Here is a 20,566-nt window from a genome sequence, read left to right as displayed (position 1 = left end):
TAACACGGTCCCTATAATGTGCTGGAATTACATATGGTCTAACACAAAATTTAGTATGCTCACGAACACGAAATTGGTATTGAAATCCCTTGATTGTTCCCGTTTTGTGAGTAAAAACTGTGGAATGTGCTTGTAAAATCTCAAAAAGGTCTTGCCTATCATTGTCATTACAATTCTCAATTGTTTGAATTTTATTCTGAATTAACTTATTAGTGTCAAATGCGCCGTCGATATCATCCCTGTCAGTACTTGCAGAGTGATTGTTAGTGTCTAGTTCCGTAGAAAAGTCCGAACTGTTGTCTAACAGAAGGTAAAGCCGATTAATTTCCTCGTCATGGTTTGAGAGCCAATCTTCAAATTTCAAAGCTATTGACTTACCTTCTTTCTCTAAACTTATTTCAGCATCGTGAAAGTTTAAGATTGCTTTGTATTCATTCAAAAAGTCTACTCCCAATATAATTTCCGTCGACAATAATGGAACAATGAGAAAGTTCATAGAGAAGCTGTGGCTTTGACAAAAGAATTCTAAATTGGTTTGTTGGCGTACATCTACACTTTTTCCAAAGATTGCACCTTGTAATTTAATCTTACGTAACGGAAGTGTGGGGCAATCGTTCGATTTGTTGCATTTGCTAAAGGCTGTTTCACTGATTACTGAGATGGGACTGCCAGAGTCAAGTACTGCCGTAAATTTTACGTCATTCACTGTAATGTGAATCACAGGATATGCAATGTTGTTATGTTTTACGTCGTGTTCTTGGAGTAAAATGTCCCTAATGTCTTCCATTTTTACGTAATTACTAGCTACGGCAGCTGCGTCGTTAGTTTCATACGTGCGTTTTGTGGCTGCCTGCGGTATGAGTCATTGCCTATTGTCTCTTTGTTGGCGCGCGTCGTTATTGGGATTTGGAGGCCTAACTTCTACAAATTCACCGTGACGAGAGGGCCCTGCTCTGTTTGAATCCCGCCAGTTCTGATGCAATTCAGGTCTGTCGTTACGATCATACCGTCTGTCGTCATGTCGGTAGATTCCATAGTTTCTTTCTTGTCGGTCACATGGTGGAGAATTTCTCCCTGAATCGTAACTGCGCGCTGGTCCGTTGCGTCTAAAGTTATTCTGTCTCCCTTGATAGTATTTATTTTGGTTCCCGTATTGTCTGTTTATCTTATTGTCTCTGCGATAGTCATTACCACGGAGAGGTGATCTTTCCCTGTAGTTATTACTACTCTGCCAACGGTTGTCATACGGGTGGTGTCTGTTTTGGTCACGATTTGTGTTGTGAGAATAGCCTTGTCGTGTAAAGTTATTACTTCTTTCATCGCGGAATTGCGACGGATGTGACCTGTAATTGCTGTGTTCCTGGTTTCGCGTTCCGCGATTGTCAGTGTCAATTTCTAATTCTTGTAAGAGTCCCTGAAATGCTTCAATGTCGTCTTTGCAACGTCCTGCCAAAATAATATGTCGTAAATGTTCAGGCAGTTTGATTAAGCAAATGCGGATGAGTTCTGAGGGGCTGTATGGGTTTGAAAGATACTGATTCTTATGCAACATGTCTTCAAAATATTTCATAAGACTGGAAAATTCAGATTGTTCGAAACGTTTCATCATTATGATGCTATGTTTTACACGGTCTTGTGTGGCTTGAGACCAATATGCTGAGAGGAAGGCATGGTAAAACTCTCCTTCACTGTGGCAATCGTGAATTACCGATCGCATTCTTACAGCTGGTTCATTCTCTAAGTAGCCACACATAAATTCTAATCTGTGTTCCAACGACCAGTTGGGAGGAAAACAATGAGAGAATTGATGGAGCCATGCTTGTGGATGAATGTCGTTGGCAGAATTCTTAAACGTTTTGAATTTACGTGTAGTAATGAACAGCTTATAGTCAAAATCATCATGTCGGCGAGTCGCATGTCGGTCATTGTTACGTCGCTTCGGCGGTTCCATCTCAAAATTCGGTGCACATTCCCAATTTCTTTCATTACTTCCGAAATGCCCTGTGTTATTATTTTGCAGCTTTTCCGTGTTTCTAAGTCCCTCTTCCCGTGTTGGAGCGCGAGTGTCCTCTGAAATACGTAATTCTTGTATTACCTGTGTTAGCTGATCTTGTACTTCCCGGATTTCTCTTTGGTGTTGCGTATCAATTTGATTCAGATTTTGTTTCAGTTTCCTAATTTGTTCGCTCTCTTCTGTGTTATTAAAGACTACCGGTTTTGTGTCATTCAGATTATCATCTACCTTCGTCGATAAATTATTTAGCTGATCCGAAAGTTCAACTACTTTCTCTGATAATGAACTAATTTCCTCCATGTGTCTTTCTACTGTGTCCTTTAAGTTTTCCTGAGTTTTTGCAAGTTGCGTAACCGAATCGGTAGATGCAACTGAGTCAATTTTAGCTTGCAAGGTCTCATGATTTTCATGAACAATAATTTGCAGTTCTTTTATGGCTGCTTCGTGATTCTGTAATGCATTTTCATGCCGCGAAAAAATAGGTTGAAAATGCTCACAAATTTGTGTTTTTACGTCGTTACAGACTTTTTGACATTTCGATTCGATTTTATGCAACTCAGTAGTTAAATCTTCACGTGTTTGTTCAAGTGTGGTGTCTAACTTTTGAAGCTTTTGCTGTGTTTGTCTCTGATTTTGTTCCATTGTGTCTAACTTTTGAAGCTTTTGCTGTGTTTGTCTCTGATTTTGTTCCATTGTGTCTAACTTTTCAAGCTTTTGCTGTGTTTGTCTCTGATTTTGTTCCATTTGTTGCATTAATTGCAATAATAATGTATTAGTGTCTGGAATCTGTTTCTCTACGCTTTTCGGCAGTGCATTTGCACCGACAACATTCACATTTTGAAAAGCAGAAAATGTGTCTTGACTTATTTGAGAAAACGGTGATGACCCAAAACCTGAATCTACAGTATTCGCGAAATTGTGTCCTGTCATTTCGGATTCCTGAGGCGAGCTGTTGCCGACCGATCGATCGATAATGCTTCCCTCTTCACTAATTGTTTCACTGTCCGTGCCATTGTTTGCCGCCCGCTCCATTTCCCTATGCACGATTACCAAATTACCACTTTGAACATCAGTTAATTCATTACTCTGCGGCGCTAACACACTGCCTTCGTCTTCACTGTCATTTCTCAGTTTACTTTGGAGCCTAGTATTACGTTTTTCACACGCCATTATTGTCACAGTATTTCACACGACAACACAGAAAAACACAATTTGAAGAGCAAAATAAAATAACGTAGCAATGGAAATAATGTCTAGTTAATTGCAGCTGCGAAATACTTGGTGCAAATCTACATGCATGCCACAACTGTTTTACTCTACAACAATGAAAACTACAACTACAAAGGAGATTCTCTCTACAATTACGCGCTAGCAATAAACAAAAGCTACACTAAATACACAAACTACAAGAAAAATCAGAAGATTCCAGTGAGGTATCCTAGGCTAAGGGTCGACATATGAAACGTCCCCTTTTTAACAATTATACACGACTGTCCTTAACCCGACATACAATATTTTTAGCGCAACGCAATCTGACTTTCAAAATTCCCTACAAAAGAATGGCGCTGACTAACATTAAACTATACCTTTCACAAATCACTTACCTCACAAAAATCTTCGCTGCTCAAGCTACTGCAATACAGCGAGCGCCACTACTCCCAGCTAAATAAAAGATTCAAACTACTAAAGGCACTAACTACTGATAGGGATAGTTAGCAAATGAAAGATATTAATAGAGAACAAACAATGTATTTACCTTGATATCATCATATATAAATATATCAGTTCATGAAAAATTACAAAACTCCGCCATCTCTCTCCCCACATCCACCACTGCTGGCGGCTCACCTCCAACTGCGCAACGCTACGCGCTGTTCACAGCCAGCTGCCTAACACTACAATGGCAGACAACAATGCAAACTAGCAACAGACTGCACACAGCACAGCCAGTGATTTCATTTTGAGCGCTACGTAACGTTGCCAATAAGAAAACATAAACAGCCTACTTACATAGAGAAAACATAAACAGCCTACTTACACCTTCATGGACACCATTGTGACATCGACAGTCCTAAATTTCTCTGCGGTGACAGAAGTGATAGGATAGCGATATGCACACATGCAGATTGCCGTAGTATCGTATGGTGCGCTTGTGGTCTCGGGGTATAGAGATGTGGTGGCGCTCATGTCGGCAAGCCGCTTAGAAGGTGGCCTCGTGGCAGTTGACCTAGACCACTTATTTGACCGAGTTGAGCGCCATTTCTTGCAGGCTGTCTTAGAGATGAGGGGACTGTCCCCAACACAAACAGATATGATTCTCCGTCTCGTCAATGGAGGCCCCTCCAGAGTCCTGGTCGATGGCTACCGCTCGCCACCGTTCACTATTGAGCGCTCACTGAGAGAAGGATACCGTCAGCCTCTCTCTTCCCCCGTCACCCTCGAGCATGCATTTCACTGTCTACGGCAGCGTTTGATGGCCATTCGCCTCCGCATTCTACAATTTAAGTATTGTGTAGAGAGCACATTGTGCTCATGTGGGAGCGATCTAGATGGTTGTAAAACAATAAACTGGTAGCCAAGATCGCAGGAATTCTTTTTATTGCATGATTACCGGTTTCGGCGAAACTAAAGCCGCCATCATCAGATCTTAGGACACATACAGGTTACAACATCAAGGCTAACAATGGTGACATTAATAGTTGCCAATAAGGCCTGAGTGTTATAGACAACTATTAATGTCACCATTGTTTACCTTGATGTTGCAACTTGAATATGTCCTAAGATCCGATGATGGCATCTTTAGTTTGACCGAAACCGGTTATCATGGAATAAAAAGAATTCCTGCGATCTTGGCTACCAGTTTATTGTTTTATTTAAATATTGTGCCTAGGCAGAAGATGTAGTTTTCTTAGCGACATCGGCAGATGACATGTGTACGGCGATCACGTGGCTTCAGATCTGCAGCGAGGTGGCCGGGAACCACATAAACCTGCGAAAGCCGCACTACATGTTTAGTGATCTGTGGGCGAAGGACTGAATATGAGACGCCAGTACTCATTACCAAGGTCCCGGCGATGAAATGTGTGGGAGTGACCTTCCATGGGAACGTGCAGCGTACAGCACCAGCTACGTATCGCAGACTGCTTAATGTTACCCGCACGCAAGTTCGTCTCCGTACCTTTCGAACACTTGAAATGATAGTGCGGGTACATTTTGTCAATGTGTACCTCACCCCGAACCTTAAATCACTACACACACGTTCTCCCAATGGCCGCTACGGTAGCTGCCAAGTTCCGGGTGGCTTTAGGTCATTTAGTCGGCGGTGGTAGGATGTTCAAGACCCGGTACGAGACACTAACGTTGCCCACACATGCAGGCGCCAGTGGAATGACAAATATGCACAATATGGCGCGTACTACACTCCTGGAAATGGAAAAAAGAACACATTGACACCGGTGTGTCAGACCCACCATACTTGCTCCGGACACTGCGAGAGGGCTGTACAAGCAATGATCACACGCACGGCACAGCGGACACACCAGGAACCGCGGTGTTGGCCAACGAATGGCGCTAGCTGCGCAGCATTTGTACACCGCCGCCGTCAGTGTCAGCCAGTTTGCCGTGGCATACGGAGCTCCATCGCAGTCTTTAACACTGGTAGCATGCCGCGACAGCGTGGACGTGAACCGTATGTGCAGTTGACGGACTTTGAGCGAGGGCGTATAGTGGGCATGCAGGAGGCCAGGTGGACGTACCGCCGAATTGCTCAACACGTGGGGCGTGAGGTCTCCACAGTACATCGATGTTGTCGCCAGTGGTCGGCGGAAGGTGCACGTGCCCGTCGACCTGGGACCGGACCGCAGCGACGCACGGATGCACGCCAAGACCGTAGGATCCTACGCAGTGCCGTAGGGGACCGCACCGCCACTTCCCAGCAAATTAGGGACACTGTTGCTCCTGGGGTATCGGCGAGGACCATTCGCAACCGTCTCCATGAAGCTGGGCTACGGTCCCGCACACCGTTAGGCCGTCTTCCGCTCACGCCCCAACATCGTGCAGCCCGCCTCCAGTGGTGTCGCGACAGGCGTGAATGGAGGGACGAATGGAGACGTGTCGTCTTCAGCGATGAGAGTCGCTTCTGCCTTGGTGCCAATGATGGTCGTATGCGTGTTTGGCGCCGTGCAGGTGAGCGCCACAATCAGGACTGCATACGACCGAGGCACACAGGGCCAACACCCGGCATCATAGTGTGGGGAGCGATCTCCTACACTGGCCGTACACCACTGGTGATCGTCGAGGGGACACTGAATAGTGCACGGTACATCCAAACCGTCATCGAACCCATCGTTCTACCATTCCTAGACCGGCAAGGGAACTTGCTGTTCCAACAGGACAATGCACGTCCGCATGTATCCCGTGCCACCCAACGTGCTCTAGAAGGTGTAAGTCAACTACCCTGGCCAGCAAGATCTCCGGATCTGTCCCCCATTGAGCATGTTTGGGACTGGATGAAGCGTCGTCTCACGCGGTCTGCACGTCCAGCACGAACGCTGGTCCAACTGAGGCGCCAGGTGGAAATGGCATGGCAAGCCGTTCCGCAGGACTACATCCAGCATCTCTACGATCGTCTCCATGGGAGAATAGCAGCCTGCATTGCTGCGAAAGGTGGATATACACTGTACTAGTGCCGACATTGTGCATGCTCTGTTGCCTGTGTCTATGTGCCTGTGGTTCTGTCAGTGTGATCATGTGATGTATCTGACCCCAGGAATGTGTCAATAAAGTTTCCCCTTCCTGGGACAATGAATTCACGGTGTTCTTATTTCAATTTCCAGGAGTGTATTTCTAAGGACGATGCATGGCGTACATGCACTATGAGATCAAAAGTATCCGAACAAGTTCGCGGTGCACTCCATCGGTGATGCTGGAATTCAATATGGTGTTGGCCCACCATTAGCCTTGATGACAGCTTCCGCTCTCGCAGGCATACGTTCAACCAGGTGCTGGAAAGTTTCTTGGGGAATGGCAGCCTATTCTTCACTGAGTGTTGCACTGAGGAGAGGTATCGATATCGGTAATCCAACGTGCACTCGGTTTGTCTGCCGGGGGGCCTCATCCAAGATGTGGAGGCGGCCTTGCCTGCGCCTATCGAGCGTACAGGGTGCAGTCGTCTGCAAGTAGTTGCTCACGTCGGCACCAATGATGCTTGTCGCTTGGTTTCTGAGGCGATCCTCAGTTGGTACGGGCGGCTGGCGGATTTGGTGAAGACCGCTGGCCTCGCACGCGGGGTGCAAGCAGAGCTCTCTCTTTCCAGAATCGTTCCCAGAGTGGATCGGGGTCCATTAGTTTGGAGCCGAGTGGAGGGTCTCAACCAGAGGCTACATCGACTCTGTGACGGTCTTGGCTGCAGATTACTAGACATGCGCTATTGGGTGGGGAATTGTAGGACGTCCCTAGATAGGTCAGGGGTGCACTACACAAAGGAAGCGGCTACTCGGGTAGCAGAGTACTTGTGGCGTTCACATGGATTTTTTTTTTAGACTAGGCAGTAGTGCGAGGTGTCCTGATGAACACTCACCAGTCGACGTGCAGGCAGGGAAATCAGGACGCGCTCAGTGTAAAGACACTTCAGCTGTCAAGATATTAACTGTAAATTTTCAGAGTATTCGGAATAAAGTTCCTGAATTTACTGCCCTCCAAGAAGTATGTGGCGCGCAAATTATTCTCGGGACTGAGACCTGGCTGAACCCTGAGATAGGAAGTTCTTAAATATTTAGTGAGGGTTGGAACGTGTATCGGAAAGACAGATTAGACACAGTATGAGGTGGTGCCTTCAATGCAGTTGACAAAAATATTGTGTCTACTGAGATCGAAGTAGAGTGTGATTGTGAAGTTATCTGGACACGTTTAACAGGGCTAGGGGAAATAAAGTTAATTGTGGGGTGTTATTACCAGCCACCAGGTTCCACCGTGACAGTTCTAGAATCATTCAAAGGGAGTCTACATTCTGTATCGCAGAAGTACCCGGATCATGCTATATTAGTCGGAGACGACTTCAACCTACCTAGTATAGACTGGGATGTCTATGGATTCAGTACAGGTGGTACAGACAAACTGTCGTGTGAATTACTTTTGAACACATTATCCGAAAACTGTCTTGAGCAGCTAAATCGACAGCCAACGCGTAATGGAAATATTTTAGATCTGGTAGCCACGAACAGACCAGACCTCATCGACGGTGTCAGTGTTGAGACAGGGATTAGTGATCATGATGTTGTCATTACGACTATGGTTACGAAAGTTAAAAAGTCGGTCAAGAAGGCTAGGAGAGTATTCTTACTAGAAAGAGCAGATAAGCAGTTGTTAGTATCCCACTTAGTAAATGAATCGACTTCATTTACTTCCAGCACAATGGACGTGGAAGAATTGTGGGCAAATTATAAACACATTGTAAATCGCGCATTGGACAAGTATGTGCCGAAAAAGTGAGATACGGACGGAAAATACCCACCGTGGTTTAACAGCGCAATTCGGAGAATGCTCAGGAAGCAAATGCAGTTGCACTCGCGGTAGAAGAAAGATCGGGAGAATGAGGACAGGCAAAATTTAGTAGAGATTCGTGCTGCTGTAAAAAGAGCGATGCGCGAAGCATTCAACCACTACCATCGTCATACCTTAGCAAAAGATCTTGCTGAAAACCCAAGGAAATTCTGGTCTTACGTAAAATCGGTATGCGGGTCGAAGGCTTCCATCCAGTCACTCACTGATCATTCTGGCCTGGTAACAGAAGACAGCAAAACGAAAGCTGAAATTTTAAATTTAGCATTTGAGAAATCTTTCGCGCAGGAGGATCGTACAAACATACCGCCGTTTGAGTCTCGTACAGATTCCCGTATGGAGGACACAGTGATAGACATCCCTGGGGCTGTGAAGCAGCTGAATGGGTTGAAAATAAATAAATCGCCAGGAATTTCAATTCGGTTTTACAGAGAGTACTCTACTGCATTGGCTCCTTACTTAGCTTGCATTTATCGTGAATCTCTTTCTCAACGTAAAGTCCAGAGCGACTGGAAAAAAGCGCAGGTGACGCCTGTATATAAGAAGGGGCGGATCCTCAAAATTACAGACCAATATCCTTAACATCGGTTTGTTGCAGGATTCTCGAACATATTCTCAGTTCGAATATAAATAATTTCCTTGAGACAGAAGTTGCTGTCCATGCATCAGCACGGCTTTAGAAAGCATCGCTCCTGCGAAACGCAACTCGCCCTTTTTTCACATGATATCTTGCGAACCATGGATGAAGGGTATCAGACAGATGCCACATTCCTTGACTTCCGGAAAGCGTTTGACTCGGTGCCCCACTGCAGACTCCTACCTAAGGTACGAACATATGGGATTAGTTCCCAGGCATGTGAGTGGCTCGAAGACTTCCTAAGCAATAGAACCCAGTACGTTGTCCTCGATGGTGAGTGTTCATCGGAGGTGAGGGTATCATCTGGAGTGCCCCAGGGAAGTGTGGTAGGTCCGCTGTTGTTTTCTATCTACATAAATGATCTTTTGGATAGGGTGGATATGAATGTGCGGCTGTTTGCTGATGATGCTGTGGTGTACGGGAAGGTGTCGTCGTTGAGTGACTGTAGGAGGATACATGATGACTTGGACAGGATTTTTAATTGGTGTAAAGAATGGCAGCTAACTCTAAATATAGATAAATGTAAATTATTGCAGATGAATAGGAAAAAGAATCCTGTAACGTTTGAATACTCCATTAGTAGTGTAGCGCTTGACACAGTCACGTCGATTAAATATTTGAGCGTAACATTGCAGAGCGATATGAAGTGGGACAAGCATGTAATGGCAGTTGTGGGGAAGGCGGATAGTCGTCTTCGGTTCGTTGGTAGAATTTTGGGAAGATGTGGTTCGTCTGTGAAGGAGACAGCTTATAAAACACTAATACGACCTATTCTTCAGTACTGCTCGAGCGTTTGGGATCCCTATCAGGTCGGATTGAGGGAAGACATAGAAGCAATTCAGAGACGGGCTGCTAGATTTGTTACTGGTAGGTTTGATCATGACGCGAGTGTTACGGAAATGCTTCAGGAACTCGGGTGGGAGTCTCTAGAGGACAGGAGGCGTTCTTCTCGTGAATCGCTACTGAGGAAATTTAGAGAACCAGCATTTGAGGCTGACTGCAGTACAATTTTACTGCCGCCAACTAAAATTTCGCGGAATGACCACAAAGATAAGATAAGAGAGATTAGGGCTCGTGGAGAGGCATATAGGCAATCATTTTTCCCTCGTTCTGTTTCGGAGTGGAACAGGGAGAGAAGATGCTAGTTGTGGTACGACGTACCCTCCACCACGCACCGTATGGTGGATTGCGGAGTATGTATGTAGATGTAGATGTAGGTCGGCGAGGCGTGACACGAAGTCGGCTTTCCAAAACATCCCAAAGATGTTCTGTAGAATTCAGGTCATGAATCCGTGTAGGCCAGTCCATTACAGGGATGTTATTGTCCTGTAACCACTCCGCCACGGGCAGTGCATTATGAACAGGTGCTCGATCGTATTGAAAGATTCAATCGCCATCCCCGAATTGCTCCTCAACAGTGGGAAGCAAGAAGGTACTCAAAACATTAAAAAAAATGGTTCAAATGGTTCTGACCACTATGGGACTGAACATCTGAGGTCATCAGTCCCCTAGAACTTAGAACTACTTAAACCTAACTAACCTAAGGACATCACACACAGCCATGCCCGAGGCAGGATTCGAACCTGCGACCGTAGCGGTCGCGCGGCTCCAGACTGAAGCGCCTAGAACCACTCGGCCACCCCGGCCGGCCTCAAAACATCAATGAGGGCCTGTGCTGTGATAGTGCCACGAAAAACAAGGGGTTCAAATTCCCTCCATGAAAAACACGACCACACCATAACACCACCGTCTCCGAATTTTACTGTTGGCACTACACACGCTGGCAGATGCCCGTTCACAAGGCATTCGCCATATCCATACTCTGCCATCGGATCGCCACATTGTGTACAGTGATTCATCACTCCACACAACGTTTCTCCACTGTTCAGTCGTCCGATGTTTACGCTCATTACACCAAGCGAGGCGTCGGTTGGCATTTACCAGCGTGATGTGTGGCCTATGAGCAGCCTATCGACCATGAAATCCAAGTTTTCTTACGTCCCGACTAGCTGTCATAGTACTTGCAGTGGATCCTGATGCAAATTGGAATTCCCGTGTAATGGTTTGGATACATGTCTGCCTATTACACATTACGACCCTCTTCAACCGTCGGCGGTCTCTGTCAGTCAACAGACGAGTTCGGCGTGTACGCTTTTGTGCTGTACGTGTCCCTCCACGTTTCTACTTTACTATCACATCGGAATCAGTGGACCTAGGGATGTTTAGGAGTGTGGATATCCCGCGTACAGACGTATGGTACAAGTGGCACCCAGTCACCTGACCACGTTCGAAGTCCGCCAGTTCCGCGGAGCTCCCCATTCTGCTCTCTCAAGATGTCTAATGACTACTGAGGTCGCTGATATGGAGCACCTGGCAGTAGGTGGCAGCACAACGCACCTAACATGAAAAACGTGTTTATTTGTGGCTGTCCGGATACTTTTGATCACATAGTGTACTTCGGACAAGGACACCTTCACTGGTTCGCTGATTGAGGAGGTTGCACCTCAATCCCTCCGACTGCCGTTTGCTGTTGGAGATATCGCGCCGGTACTGTGTCACATTCTCACGTACCTGGTCGACGTGAGTTATCTGTTGGATGTCCTACCGACCATGCGGGCTGCTAGAAACGAGAACGTCTACCGCCACTTTCAACGGACACTGCCTACTAATGTGATCGAACTCCAACATCCGGCGGTTGGCTAAATTCCCTACCTGAAAACGTTTAAACGCTATATGTCTTGCCGAGGACACGTTCTGCCCCAGATGCACCGCCGTCGTCACAGATATGCACCGTTTCGTTTGTGATACGGACGCCGACTGCTAGCTCCTCACAGGGCGCATGTTGGCATTGTTGCTGCGACGGACGCCTCAATCCGTAGAGCACACCGAACTGATCCAACCGGCGTCATTTACTACTACCCTGCTACTCGTCAGAAAGACACGGTGTGGGTTAAGGGTGTGGCAATGTCATACTTTTAAAGTGAGGGCGTTGCAAGGTTGTTAGATTTTTGGCACTATTTAACGACCAACTACACAGTTTTACGGCGCAAGGCGTCGTGTGGTCCGCTCTTTGCGAATTACTTGTTTACGGACCCTGCAGAGCACTGGGGTGTACCCGGCGTGAGAAGATACTGATGATGAAGCACATGATGGACTGATGAGAGACATCATCGGTAATTATAGGGTGTTTCACCCTCGCTAAACGAGAAGACGACCTGGATATCCCACCGTCTGGCTGCTGTGGACACTTCTACATCTACATCTACATTTATACTCCGCAAGCCACCCAACGGTGTGTGGCGGAGGGCACTTTACGTGCCACTGTCATTACCTCCCTTTCCTGTTCCAGTCGCGTATGGTTCGCGGGAAGAACGACTGTCTGAAAGCCTCCGTGCGCACTCTAATCTCTCTAATTTTACATTCGTGATCTCCTCGGGAGGTATAAGTAGGGGGAAGCAATATATTCGATACCTCATCCAGAAATGCACCCTCTCGAAACCTGGCGAGCAAGCTACACCGCGATGCAGAGCGCCTCTCTTGCAGAGTCTGCCACTTGAGTTTATTAAACATCTCCGTAACGCTATCACGGTTACCAAATAACCCTGTGACGAAACGCGCCGCTCTTCTTTGGATCTTCTCTATCTCCTCCGTCAACCCGACCTGGTACGGATCCCACACTGATGAGCAATACTCAAGTATAGGTCGAACGAGTGTTTTGTAAGCCACCTCCTTTGTTGATGGACTACATTTTCTAAGCACTCTCCCAATGAATCTCAACCTGGTACCCGCCTTACCAACAATTAGTTTTATATGATCATTCCACTTCAAATCGTTCCGTACGCATACTCCCAGATATTTTACAGAAGTAACTGCTACCAGTGTTTGTTCCGCTATCATATAATCATACAATAAAGGATCCTTCTTTCTATGTATTCGCAATACATTACATTTGTCTATGTTAAGGGTCAGTTGGGTCTCATGAACAAATAAAGCGAGTTGGGTCTCACACGATCGCTGTTTCCGGAATCCATGTTGATTCCTACATAGTAGATTCTGGGTTTCCAAAAACGACATGATACTCGAGCAAAAAACATGTTCTAAAATTCTACAACAGATCGACGTAAGAGATATAGGTCTATAGTTTTGCGCATCTGCTCGACGACCCTTCTTGAAGACTGGGACTATCTGTGCTCTTTTCCAATCATTTGGAACCCTCCGTTCCTCTAGAGACTTGCGGTACACGGCTGTTAGAAGGGGGGCAAGTTCTTTCGCGTACTCTGTGTAGAATCGAATTGGTATCCCGTCAGGTCCAGTGGACTTTCCTCTATTGAGTGATTCCAGTTGCTTTTCTATTCCTTGGACACTTATTTCGATGTCAGCCATTTTTTCGTTTGTGCGAGGATTTAGAGAAGGAACTGCAGTGCGGTCTTCCTCTGTGAAACAGCTTTGGAAAAAGGTGTTTAGTATTTCAGCTTTACGCGTGTCATCCTCTGTTTCAATGCCATCATCATCCCGTAGTGTCTGGATATGCTGTTTCGAGCCACTTACTGATTTAACGTAAGACCAGAACTTCCTAGGATTTTCTGTCAAGTCGGTACATAGAATTTTACTTTCGAATTCACTGAACGCTTCACGCATAGCCCTCCTTACGCTAACTTTGACATCGTTTAGCTTCTGTTTGTCTGAGAGGTTTTGGCTGTGTTTAAACTTGGAGTGAAGCTCTCTTTGCTTTCGCAGTAGTTTCCTAACTTTGCTGTTGTGCCACGGTGGGTTTTTCCCGTCCCTCACAGTTTTACTCGGCACGTACCTGTCTAAAACGCATTTTACGATTGCCTTGAACTTTTTCCATAAACACTCAACATTGTCAGTGTCGGAACAGAAATTTTCGTTTTGATCTGTTAGGTAGTCTGAAATCTGCCTTCTATTACTCTTGCTAAACGGATAAACCTTCCTCCCTTTTTTTATATTCCTATTAACTTCCATATTCAGGGATGCTGCAACGGCCTTATGATCACTGATTCCCTGTTCTGTACATACAGAGTCGAAAAGTTCGGGTCTGTTTGTTATCAGTAGGTCCAAGATGTTATCTCCACGAGTCAGTTCTCTGTTTAATTGCTCGAGGTAATTTTAGGATAGTGCATTCAGTATAATGTCACTCGATGCTCTGTCTCTACCACCCGTCCTAAACATCTGAGTGTCCCAGTCTATATCTGGTAAATTGAAATCTCCACCTAAGACTATAACATGCTGAGAAAATTTATGTGAAATGTATTCCAAATTTTCTCTCAGTTGTTCTGCCACTAATGCTGCTGAGTCGGGAGGTCGGTAAAAGGAGCCAATTATTAACCTAGTTCGGTTGTTGAGTGTAACCTCCACCCATAATAATTCACAGGAACTATCCACTTCTACTTCACTACAGGATAAACTACTACTAACAGCGACGAACACTCCACCACCGGTTGCATGCAATCTATCCTTTCTAAACACCGTCTGTACCTTTGTAAAAATTTCGGCAGAATTTATCTCTGGCTTAAGCCAGCTTTCTGTACCTATAACGATTTCAGCTTCGGTGCTTTCTATCAGCGCTTGAAGTTCTGGTACTTTACCAACGCAGCTTCGACAGTTGACAATTACAATACCGATTGCTGCTTGGTCCCCGCATGTCCTGACTTTGCCCCGCACCCGTTGAGGCTGTTGCCCTTTCTGTACTTGCCCAAGGCCATCTAACCTAAAAAACCGCCCAGCCCACGCCACACAACCCCTGCTACCCGTGTAGCCGCTTGTTGCGTGTAGTGGTCTCCTGACCTATCCAGCGGAACCCGAAACCCCACCACCCTATGGCGCAAGTCGAGGAATCTGCAGCCCACACGGTCGCAGAACCGTCTCAGCCTCTGATTCAGACCCTCCACGCGGCTCTGTACCAAAGGTCCGCAGTCAGTCCTGTCGACGATGCTGCAGATGGTGAGCTCTGCTTTCATCCCGCTAGCGAGACTGGCAGTCTTCACCAAATCAGATAGCCGCCGGAAGCCAGAGAGGATTTCCTCCGATCCGTAGCGACACACATCATTGGTGCCGACATGAGCGACCACCTGCAGATGGGTGCACCCTGTACCCTTCATGGCATCCGGAAGGACCCTTTCCACATCTGGAATGACTCCCCCCGGTATGCACACGGAGTGCACATTGGTTTTCTTCCCCTCTCTTGCTGCCATTTCCCTAAGGGGCCCCATTACGCGCCTGACGTTGGAGCTCCCAACTACCAGTAAGCCCACCCTCTGCGACTGCCCGGATCTTGCAGACTGAGGGGCAACCTCTGGGACAGGAGAAGCAGCCATGTCAGGCCGAAGATCAGTATCAGCCTGAGACAGAGCCTGAAACCGGTTCGTCAGACAAACTGGAGAGTCTTTCCGTTCAGCCCTCCGGAATGTCTTTCGGACCCTGCCACACCTTGAGACGACCTCCCACTCTACCACAGGTGAGGGATCAGCCTCAATGCGAGCAGTATCCCGGGCAACCACAGTCGTAGTCCGATCAGGGGATGCGTGGAACGAGCTAGTCGTCCCCGACAAACCCCCATCCGGACCCCCACAGTGATGCCCATTGGCAACAGCCTCAAGCTGTATGACCGAAGCCAACACTGCCTGAAGCTGGGAGCGAAGGGATGCCAAATCAGCCTGCATCCGAACACAGCAGTTGCAGTCCCTATCCATGCTAAAAACTGTTTTGCAAAGAACGTCTGAACTAATCTACAGAGAGCGCAAACAAATCAACAAAATTTAAACGGTTATTAAAATACAAGATTGCCTAGTAAATGCAGTAATGCTGCTACTAGCGCACTGCTGACACTGTTTCGGCGGCGGAAGGAGACTACGCGAATTTACACTATTCAGGCACTAAAACGCGATGCTACAACTCTCAAATACTATAATACGCCCGAAATTTATGAATTAAACAATGCAAGTACCAAAAACACGCAAAGAAATTAAGAATTAAACTATGTAACATATGAGTGAGTTAGGAGTATACGACTTGCTGCTCAGCTGCTTATCCAACGGCGGCAGGGAGCACACTGACTGTGACCAACCGACACTGGCCGTTCAAAACAAAAACAGTAGACAAACGACTACGCGAATTTACACTATTCAGGTACTAAAACGCGATGCTACAACTCTCAAATACTATAATACGCCCGAAATTTATTAATTAAACAATGCAAGTACCAAAAACACGCAAAGAAATTAAGAATTTAACTATGTAACAAATGAGTGAGCTAGGAGTATACGACTTGCTGCTCAGCTGCTTATCCAACGGCGGCAGGGAGCACACTGACTGTGACCAACCGACACTGGCCGTTCAAAACAAAAACAGTAGACAAACGACTACGCGAATTTACACTATTCAGGTACTAAAACGCGATGCTACAACTCTCAAATACTATAATACGCCCGAAATTTATTAATTAAACAATGCAAGTACCAAAAACACGCAAATAAATTAAGAATTTAACTATGTAACAAATGAGTGAGCTAGGAGTATACGACTTGCTGCTCAGCTGCTTATCCAACGGCGGCAGGGATCACACTGACTGTGACCAACCGACACTGGCCGTTCAAAACAAAAACAGTAGACAAACGACTACGCGAATTTACACTATTCAGGTACTAAAACGCGATGCTACAACTCTCAAATACTATAATACGCCCGAAATTTATGAATTAAACAATGCAAGTACCAAAAACACGCAAAGAAATTAAGAATTAAACTATGTAACAAATGAGTGGGCTAGGAGTATACGACTTGCTGCTCAGCTGCTTATCCAACGGCGGCAGGGAGCCTTCCCTTCTGGAATAAGATTAAAAGAATGAAAATATAACAACAACAAAATGAAACAAATAAAATATAATAAAAGTATTGTAGCCTTTTCACCCACCACGGTAGCCGAGAGCGCTAATGGTCTGCTTCCTGGACTCAGGTAGGCGCGGATTACCGACGAGCGCCTGTATGCCAGCCAGCCTGTATGTGGTTTTTAGGCGGTTTTTCCCATCTCACTAGGTGAATACCGGGCTGGTCCTCAGTTACACGACTCGCAGACATTTGAAAACGTTCCCACTCTTTCATGGCTTACGCTAGATGCAGACAACTGGTGTACACAAATTCCCTCCCAGGGGGTTCGCGGTGGCGATAGGAAGGGCATCTGACCTGCCTCTGCAACTGACACTGCCACATCCATAGTAATAAGGCCGACCCCGCGTTGTAGTGGGACAAAGGCCCGAAGGCAATGAAAAGTATTGTAGCCTTTCCTTATCCCGTTCTTTTTTTAAGAAAACGATCAGAGGTGTATTTAATTTTTGTTCGTGGGCGCAACCTGAAGTGGTGGTAACTCTTAGGGTGAAAGTGGCGGTGGCACTAGCTTTGGTTTTGTTTTTAGGTTGGATAGGTTTTTGGGGGTAGTATGGGTGATAGGGGCCAACCCATGAAATGGAAAAGCTCTAAGGAAAAAATACTTAAAAAAGGTAAGCAAGAGATCCCAAATTCGAGCCCTGGTCCGTCACCCATTTTCTCTCGTTGCCCCTGATTCAGCACAAAGTACCGATGCAGCTGATATCATTAGTTTCTTCCCGTTCCTCTCCTTTCTCCTCCCTCAATCTTACATGAAAATTTCGTCAGAGTTTTAAAAGACATTTTCTTCTTCTACCACGTAATCCAGAATAACTCTTCAACTTTATTTTTAAAAAAAAAGGGGGGGGGGTAGCGTCTTTGATTAATAATCAAACCGTCCTCGGTTCCGGATTCGAAACCCGCCACAGCTTAAATTCTGATTAATAATCAGTGTTGGCAGCCGAAGACTTCCGGCATAAGAAGTCACTCTCATTCTCCCAACGGCATTGCCGCAGAGGGCGGAGGAGCGGACAAGTTTATTTATCGGTGCTGGCGGGCTCAGGCGAGGCGTAAGGCTTTGTGTCGTGCAAACATCAAAGGTACACGAGTAGACCTTCGGCTCCGAAAGCCCATATCGATGATGTTTCGTTGAATGCTTCGCACGCTGACAGTTGTTGTTGACACGGCACTGAAATCTGCCGTAATTTGCGGAAGGGTTACACTTTTGTCATGTTGAAAGATTCTCTTGCAGGATCTTTTTGTGGCCGCAACAATGTTGAAGATTTGATGTTTTACCGGATTCCTGATATTCACAGTATTCTTGTGAAATGGTCGTAGGGGAAAATCCCCCTTCATCGCTACCTCGTTCGCCTCGGTAGCTGAGTGGTCAGCGCGACACAATGCCATACAAAGGGGCCCACGTTCGATTCCCGGCTGGGTCGGAGATTTTCTCCGCTCAGGGACTGGGTGCTGTGTTGTCTTAATCATCATTTCATCCTCATCGACACACAAGCCGCCGAAATGGCGACAACTCAAAAGACTTCCACCAGGCGACCGGTCTACCCGACGGGAGGCCCTAGCCACACAGTTCATTTCATCGCTACGTCGGAGATGCTGTGTCCCATCGCTCGTGCGCCGGCCAGAGTGCCGAGCGGTTTTAGGCACTACAGTCTGGAACCGCGCGGCCGCTACGGTCGCAGGTTCGAATCCTGCCTCGCGCATGGATGTGTGTGATGTCCTTAGGTTATTTAGGTTTAAGTACACTCCTGGAAATTGAAATAAGAACACCGTGAATTCATTGTCCCGGGAAGGGGAAACTTTATTGACACATTCCTGGGGTCAGATACATCACATGATCACACTGACAGAACCACAGGCACATAGACACAGGCAACAGAGCATGCACAATGTCGGCACTAGTACAGTGTATATCCACCTTTCGCAGCAATGCAGGCTGCTATTCTCCCATGGAGACGATCGTAGAGATGCTGGATGTAGTCCTGTGGAACGGCTTGCCATGCCATTTCCACCTGGCGCCTCAGTTGGACCAGCGTTCGTGCTGGACGTGCAGACCGCGTGAGACGACGCTTCATCCAGTCCCAAACATGCTCAATGGGGGACAGATCCGGAGATCTTGCTGGCCAGGGTAGTTGACTTACACCTTCTAGAGCACGTTGGGTGGCACGGGATACATGCGGACGTGCATTGTCCTGTTGGAACAGCAAGTTCCCTTGCCGGTCTAGGAATGGTAGAACGATGGGATCGATGACGGTTTGGATGTACCGTGCACTATTCAGTGTCCCCTCGACGATCACCAGTGGTGTACGGCCAGTGTAGGAGATCGCTCCCCACACCATGATGCCGGGTGTTGGCCCTGTGTGCCTCGGTCGTATGCAGTCCTGATTGTGGCGCTCACCTGCGCGGCGCCAAACACGCATACGACCATCATTGGCACCAAGGCAGAAGCGACTCTCATCGCTGAAGACGACACGTCTCCATTCGTCCCTCCATTCACGCCTGTCGCGACACCACTGGAGGCGGGCTGCACGATGTTGGGGCGTGAGCGGAAGACGGCCTAACGGTGTGCGGGACCGTAGCTTCATGGTGACGGTTGCGAATGGTCCTCGCCGATACCCCAGGAGCAACAGTGTCCCTAATTTGCTGGGAAGTGGCGGTGCGGTCCCCTACGGCACTGCGTAGGATCCTACGGTCTTGGCGTGCATCCGTGCGTCGCTGCGGTCCGGTCCCAGATCGACGGGCACGTGCACCTTCCGCCGACCACTGGCGACAACATCGATGTACTGTGGAGACCTCACGCCCCACGTGTTGAGCAATTCGGCGGTAAGTCCACCCGGCCTCCCGCATGCCCACTATACGCCCTCGCTCAAAGTCCGTCAACTGCACATACGGTTCACGTCCACGCTGTCGCGGCATGCTACCAGTGTTAAAGACTGCGATGGAGCTCCGTATGCCACGGCAAACTGGCTGACACTGACGGCGGCGGTGCACAAATGCTGCGCAGCGAGCGCCATTCGACGGCCAACACCGCGGTTCCTGGTGTGTCCGCTGTGCAGTGCGTGTGATCATTGCTTGTACAGCCCTCTCGCAGTGTCCGGAGCAAGTATGGTGGGTCTGACACACCGATGTCAATGTGTTCTTTTTTCCATTTCCAGGAGTGTAGTTCTAAGTTCTAGGGGACTGATGAGCTCAGCAGTTAAGTCCCATAGTGCTCAGAGCCATTTGAACCATTTTTGAACCATCGCTCGTGCGCCGACTAGAACGACACGTTCAAACTCACTTAAATCTTGATAACATGCCGTTGTAGCAGCAGTAACCAATCTAATTACTGTACCAGACTCTTGTTGTCTTAAATAGGCTTCGGCGGCCGCAGCGCGATAATCTGCCTGTTTACATATCTCTGTATTTGAATACGCATGCCTGTATCAGTTTCTTTGGCGCTTCATTGTATAAAGCCAGAA

This window comes from Schistocerca serialis, chromosome 1, assembly GCF_023864345.2.
Source record: "Schistocerca serialis cubense isolate TAMUIC-IGC-003099 chromosome 1, iqSchSeri2.2, whole genome shotgun sequence".
NCBI classification, from domain to species: Eukaryota; Metazoa; Arthropoda; class Insecta; order Orthoptera; family Acrididae; genus Schistocerca; species Schistocerca serialis.
The sequence above is the reverse complement of the archived record's forward strand: the minus strand, read 5'-3'. Positions refer to the sequence as shown.